This window comes from Rhinoraja longicauda, unplaced genomic scaffold (assembly GCF_053455715.1).
Source record: "Rhinoraja longicauda isolate Sanriku21f unplaced genomic scaffold, sRhiLon1.1 Scf000200, whole genome shotgun sequence".
Classification (NCBI taxonomy): domain Eukaryota; kingdom Metazoa; phylum Chordata; class Chondrichthyes; order Rajiformes; family Arhynchobatidae; genus Rhinoraja; species Rhinoraja longicauda.
Window position 1 is genome coordinate 55,001 of NW_027601418.1, and position 7,500 is coordinate 62,500.

The following is a 7,500-nucleotide window of genomic DNA, read 5'->3' on the forward strand; positions in this document are numbered from 1 at the left end:
CCGCTGAAGGCCGCACATCGGACCTCCTCGACTTCCGCCGTCAAATCGTTAACCTGCGGCGGGCAAAAAAGAAGCGACGCCAGCTTTCGGACTTAGTGCAATTCTCGAATGTCGCGGCTGACTTGGCGGTACGAGCGTTCGGAAGTCCCGCCGGAATTGCGACGCTTCGAACGGTCGAGGCGGCCAATCTCGACCTCAGCGGCGGCACTGGCGCGATACACGTTTCTGCCGCCAGGGGGGGGGGGGGGGGTGGGGGGGGGGCAAGCCAGCCGGCCGGGGGCGCCCGGCGCCGATCCGGCGCTTACTCGACACGCTCGAGCATCCGAACCCGTCTTATCTACGGGACCGCCGTTGCCACTTGAACACCTTTCGCCGAGAGTATCCGGGCACCCCACCTACCCGCCGGAATCACGAACCACGAGGTAGAAGTCAGGAACCAACAGGAGAAGTCGTGAACTAAATGGCGAATTCATGAACCAAACGGAGAGAAGTCATGAACCGAGCGGTTTAGGGTCAGGGTGAGGGTTGTTAGGGTGAGGCCGTTAGGGTGAGGCCGTTGCTTCGAGCGGGAAGATGGGCAGCCCCGCCCCCCCCCCCCCCCCCCCCCCCGTTGGGTGGAAGGAAACCTCTGCTGCGGGCCCGGCAACCATCCCGAACGGACCCGCTGGGTCCAAATGTCTGCCGAGGGCGGTCCTGCTGCGGTCGCGGGTTCGTTGGAAACCTCTCCTGCTGCTGGCATGGCCACCCTCCCCCCCCCCCGCCCGACTGACGACCCTGCGGGCCCGGCGACCCGGTGTCCCGTTGCCGCGCGGGGAGTGATCCTCGGGGCCGTGCCGGGCGGGCCCAGCGACACGAAGAGAGTGGGGGGGGGGTCGGAGGGAGTGGCACTGGGGAGAGAGGGGTGGGGGAGAGAGTGCCCCCCCCCCCCCCATTAGGGGCGAGTTTATGCAGTCATCAGAGTTTATACCTAACCTCATGATGCTTTATTAGCCGGATAGGCTGTCTGACCTCGCCCCCAGTCCCTACTCCTTCCACTGGATTCTTCTTATACCCTCTTTTTCTTCGTGCCCCCCCCCCACGCAGGGAGGGTTCCAAGAGGGAGGAGGGAGGGAGGGAGTCCCGGGGCCGTGAGAGAGAGAGAGCCTCATTAGCTGCTAGGTTCACCTCATTAGCTGCTAGCTAACGCGTCAGACCTTTTACATTCTTTAGAGGATTGAAACCTCAGGGCCTTTAACCCCCGTTCACCGTTTACACTCAACGATCCTTCCGAACAAAACCCTTACACATCTGTCCGTCCAACTGACCCCCGAGATACCTAACACGCAGATTAACACGTCAGCGGTGATCGGCGTGTCATAGAGGAGTCACAAAGACGGGCAAAATAGAGTGGTTGAATAAAAAATACTCACTCAATTGGCCGTGATTTAACGTAGCACACAATGATGCAAAGCCCATGCAAAGTCCAGTGGCCCAAGCAAACAAATAAGATAGATCTGGCTCGGCGTTCCTCATCTCCACATCGTCACCCAGCACGCCGACGCCCAATAACAATTCCCCCGCAAATTGTGCACCTCGAGCGGCAGTACTTTAAACGGCGCCGTCTTCGGCGTGGACGGCATGAACCAAGTCGGCAAGCATCGTCACCCAGCACACAGACGTCCACTAACAATTCCTCCCCCCTGCAAATTGCGCGCCGCGAACGGCAGTACTTTCAAGTATGCCGCCTTCGGCGGGGACATCGTGAACCAAATCGGCAGGCAGGCGTCGTCAGCCGGTCGACCGACCCCCAGTTGCATTGCCCCAACGGCCATTGTGCACTTCGAACAGAACAGTGCTTTTAAAATATTCCGCCTGCCGCGTGTACATCATGAAACAAATGGAAAGGACGAACCGGGCGTGCAACCGATGCACGGAGAGTGACAGGTCGTCAAGCAAGTCCGTGGCAATCCGTCGGCCGACTCGGCCGCGGCCAGCAGAGGCGTTTTGGCCCGGGCGCGCCGAACTTTGCGCGCCCTCGGTATGCGTAACACTAGCACATGCCTTCAAAACTCACTACAAAATAACCCCAAAGTATGCCGCCTTCCCCGTGGGCCTTGTTACCAATATCTTGCCCTGCTTCCTGATGCCCTTATGGGGTCGGCTCTGTTCTTGCAGAACCCTCAGGTGGTGCAGAGTCTGGGCCATTTTATCAATATCTTGCCCTGATTCCTGATGCCCTTATGGGGTCGGCTCTGTTCTTGCAGAACCCTGAGGTGGTGCAGAGTCTGCGCCTTGTTATCAATATCTTGCCCTGCTTCCTGAAACCCTTATGGGGTTGGTTCTGTTACAAAACCCTCAGGTGGTGCAGAGTCTGGGCCACTTTATAAATAACTCTGCCTGCATTAGGGTCAGGGTTAGGGTTAGGGTTAGGGTTAGGGTTAGGGTTAGGGTTAGGGTTAGGGTTAGGGTTAGGGTTAGGGTTAGGGTTAGGGTTAGGGTTAGGGTTAGGGTTAGGGTTAGGGTTAGGGTTAGGGGTAGGGGTAGGGGTAGGGGTAGCGGTAGGGGTAGGGGTAGGGGTAGGGGTAGTTTGAACTACTGCCGCTCCAGGCGCGCACTGTGCGTGGGTAATTTTCAGTGGGCGTCGGTGTGCTGGGTGACGATGCCGCCCAGACTCTGCACCACCTGAGGGATCTGCAAGAACAGAGCCGAACCCGCAAGGGTATCGGGAAGCAGGGCAAGATATTGATAACAAGGCCCAGACTCTGCACCACCCGAGGGTTCTGCAAGAACAGAGCCGACCCCATAAGGGTATCAGGAAGCAGGGTGAGATAGTGACACCATTTGTAAAACCGGCAAATCCCACCCAGGAAACATTGCAAAAATTGGCCTCTAATGCTGGAACGTGGGTAAAGCCAAACAAACACGACACGTTTTAAAAGAACGTTACTAAAACAGCCTGGGATATGCCCATGACAAAGGATAGGCCGAACCTCACCAGAAAAAAAGAGAGGGAGACCACGGCAGAGCTGAGGGATAAACATGAGATGGTGATAAAACCAGCAGACGAGGGGAGCAGTAGGGTTACAAATTAATGTCAATATGGGGCCTGCTCCCACTGGGTAATAGACAAAAACATAGAACAGGGTGACAGGAGAGACTGGATAGCACAGAGGATAACCCGTGAGCGAAATAATGGGGTGTATGCAGTTCAATGTAAGGAGTGTACCTTACGGTACATAGGGGAAACAGGTAAAACAGCCTCAGCGGTGATCGACGTGTCAAAGAGGAGTCACAAAGACGGGCAAAATAAAGTGGTTGATTATAGACAATAGACAATAGACAATAGGTGCAGGAGTCGGCCATTCAGCCCTTCGAGCCAGCACCGCCATTCAATGCGATCATGGCTGATCACTCTCAATCAGTACCCCGTTCCTGCCTTCTCCCCATACCCCCTCACTCCGTTATCCTTAAGAGCTCTATCCAGCTCTCTCTTGAAAGCATCCAACGAACTGGCCTCCACTGCCTTCTGAGGCAGAGAATTCCACACCTTCACCACTCTCTGACTGAAAAGGTTCTTCCTCATCTCCGTTCTAAATGGCCTACCCCTTATTCTTAAACGGTGGCCCCTTGTTCTGGACTCCCCCAACATTGGGAACATGTTTCCTGCCTCTAATGTGTCCAATCCCCTAATTATCGTATATGTTTCAATAAGATCCCCCCTCATTCTTCTAAATACCAGTGTATACAAGCCCAATCGCTCCAGCCTTTCAACATACGACCGTCCCGCCATTCCGGGAATTAACCTAGTGAACCTACGCTGCACGCCCTCCATAGCAAGAATATCCTTCCTCAAATTTGGAGACCAAAACTGCACACAGTACTCCAGGTGCGGTCTCACCAGGGCCCGCTACAACTGTAGAAGGACCTCTTTGCTCCTATACTCAACTCCTCTGGTTACGAAGGCCAACATTCCATTGGCTTTCTTCACTGCCTGCTGTACCTGCATGCTTCCTTTCATTGACTGATGCACTAGGACATCCAGATCTCGTTGAACTCCCCCTCCTCCTAACTTGACACCATTCAGACAATAATCTGCCTTTCTACTCTTACTTCCAAAGTGAATAACCTCGCACTTATCTACATTAAACTGCATCTGCCATGTATCCGCCCACTCACACAACCTGTCCAAGTCATCCTGCAGCCTTATTGCATCTTCCTCACAATTCACACTACCCTCCAGCTTAGTATCATCTGCAAATTTGCTAATGGTACTTTTAATCCCTCCGTCTAAGTCATTAATGCATATCGTAAATAGCTGGGGTCCCAGCACCGAACCTTGCGGTACCCCACTGGTCACTGCCTGCCATTCCGAGAGGGACCCATTTATACCCACTCTTTGCTTTCCGTCTGTCAACCAATTTTCTATCCATGTCAGTACCCTACCCCCAATACCACGTGCCCTAATTTTGCCCACTAATCTCCTATGTGGGAGCTTGTCGAAGGCTTTCTGAAAGTCGAGGTACACCACGTCCACTGACTCTCCCCTGTCAATTTTCCTAGTTACATCCTCAAAACATTCCAGTAGATTTGTCAAGCATGATTTCCCCTTCGTAAATCCATGCTGACTCGCAATGATCCTGTTACTGCTATCCAAATGCTCAGCAATTTCGTCTTTTCTAATTGACTCCAGCATCTTCCCCACCACTGATGTCAGACTAACTGGTCTATAATTACCCGTTTTCTCTCTCCCTCCCTTCTTAAAAAGTGGGATAACATTTGCTATCCTCCAATCCACAGGAACTGATCCTGAATCTATATAGAACATTGAAAAATGATCTCCAATGCTTCCACTATTTCTAGAGCCACCTCCTTAGGTACCCTGGGATGCAGACCATCAGGCCCTGGGGATTTATCAGCCTTCAGTCCCATCAGTCTACCCAAAACCATTTCCTGCCTAATGTGGATTTCCTTCAGTTCCTCCATCACCCTAGGTTCTCCGGCCCCTAGAACATTTGGGAGATTGTGTGTATCTTCCTCAGTGAAGACAGACCCAAAGTAACGGTTTAACTCGTCTGCCATTTCTTTGTTCCCCATAATAAATTCCCCCGTTTCTGTCTTCAAGGGACCCACATTTGCCTTGACTATTTTTTTCCTCTTCACGTACCTAAAAAAACTTTTGCTATCCTCCTTTATATTATTGGCTAGTTTACCCTCGCACCTCATCTTTTCTCCCCGCATTGCCTCTTTAGTTAACTTTTGTTGCTCTTTAAAAGAGTCCCAATCCTCTGTCTTCCCACTCTTCTTTGCTATGTTATACCTCCTCTCCTTAATTTTTATGCTGTCCCTGACTTCCCTTGTCAGCCACAGGTGTCTCTTACTCCCCTTAGAGTCTTTCCACCTCTTTGGAATAAATTGATCCTGCAACCTCTGCATTATTCCCTGGAATACCTGCCATTGCTGTTCTACCGTCTTCCCTGCTAGGGCCTCCTTCCAGTCAATTTTGGCCAGCTCCCGCCTCATGCCTCTGTAATCCCCTTTGCTATACTGTAATACAGACACTTCCGATTTTCCCTTCTACCTTTCCATTTGCAGAGTAAAACTTATCGTGTTGTGATCACTGCCTCCTAACGGCTCTTTTACCTCTAGTCCCCTTATCAGATCAGGATCATTAAAAACACTCACTCTATTGGCCGTGATTTAACCTAGCACACAGTGTTGCAAAGCCCACGCAAAGTCCAGTGGGCCAAGCAAACAAATAAGATAGATCTGGCTCGGCGTTCCACATCTCCACATCGTCACCCAGCACGCCGACGCCCATTAACAATTCCCCCGCAAATTGTGCACCTCGAGCGGCAGTACTTTAAACGGCGCCGTCTTCGGCGTGGACGGCATGAACCAAGTCGGCAAGCATCGTCACCTAGCACACAGACGTGCACTAACAATTCCTCCCCCCGCAAATTGCGCGCCGCGAACGGCGGTACTTTCAAGTATGCCGCCTTCGGCGGGGACATCGTGAACCAAATCGGCAGGCAGGCGTCGTCAGCCGGTCGACCGACCCCCAGCTGCATTTCCCCAACGGACATTGTGCACTTCGTACAGAACAGTGCTTTTAAAATATTCCGCCTGCCGCGTGGACATCATGAACCAAATGAGCAGGCAGGCATCATATCATATCATATCATACACATACAGCCGGAAACAGGCCTTTTCGGCCCTCCAAGTCCGTGCCGCCCAGCGATCCCCGTACATTAACATTATCCTATACCCACTAGGGACAGTCAGCCCCCAGCACAACGACGCCCCCGCTAACAATTCCCCACGCACATGGTGCGCTCGAGCTGCAGCACTTTAAAGTACGCCGCCTTCGGCGGGGACATCGTGAACCAAAGGAGCAGGCAGCCATGGTCACCGCCAGCACAACGACGGCGCCGCTAACAATTCCCCGCGCACCTTGTGCGCTCGAGCTGCAGTACTTTAAAGTACGCCGCCTTCGGCGGGGACATCGTGAACCAAAGGAGCAGGCAGCCATGGTCACCGCCAGCACAACCACGGCGCCGCTAACAATTCCACGCGCACCTTGTGCGCTCGAGCTGCAGTACTTTAAAGTACGCCGCCTTCGGCGGGGACATCGTGAACCAAAGGAGCAGGCAGCCATGGTCACCGCCAGCACAAGCACGGCGCCGCTAACAATTCCCCGCGCACCTTGTGCGCTCGAGCTGCAGTACTTTAAAGTACGCCGCCTTCGGCGGGGACATCGTGAACCAAAGGAGCAGGCAGCCATGGTCACCGCCAGCACAACCACGGCGCCGCTAACAATTCCACGCGCACCTTGTGCGCTCGAGCTGCAGTACTTTAAAGTACGCCGCCTTCGGCGGGGACATCGTGAACCAAAGGAGCAGGCAGCCATGGTCACCGCCAGCACAAGCACGGCGCCGCTAACAATTCCCCGCGCACCTTGTGCGCTCGAGCTGCAGTACTTTAAAGTACGCCGCCTTCGGCGGGGACATCGTGAACCAAAGGAGCAGGCAGCCATGGTCACCGCCAGCACAACCACGGCGCCGCTAACAATTCCCCGCGCACCTTGTGCGCTCGAGCTGCAGTACTTTAAAGTACGCCGCCTTCGGCGGGGACATCGTGAACCAAAGGAGCAGGCAGCCATGGTCACCGCCAGCACAAGCACGGCGCCGCTAACAATTCCCCGCGCACCTTGTGCGCTCGAGCTGCAGTACTTTAAAGTACGCCGCCTTCGGCGGGGACATCGTGAACCAAAGGAGCAGGCAGCCATGGTCACCGCCAGCACAACCACGGCGCCGCTAACAATTCCACGCGCACCTTGTGCGCTCGAGCTGCAGTACTTTAAAGTACGCCGCCTTCGGCGGGGACATCGTGAACCAAAGGAGCAGGCAGCCATGGTCACCGCCAGCACAAGCACGGCGCCGCTAACAATTCCCCGCGCACCTTGTGCGCTCGAGCTGCAGTACTTTAAAGTACGCCGCCTTCGGCGGGGACATCGTGAACCAA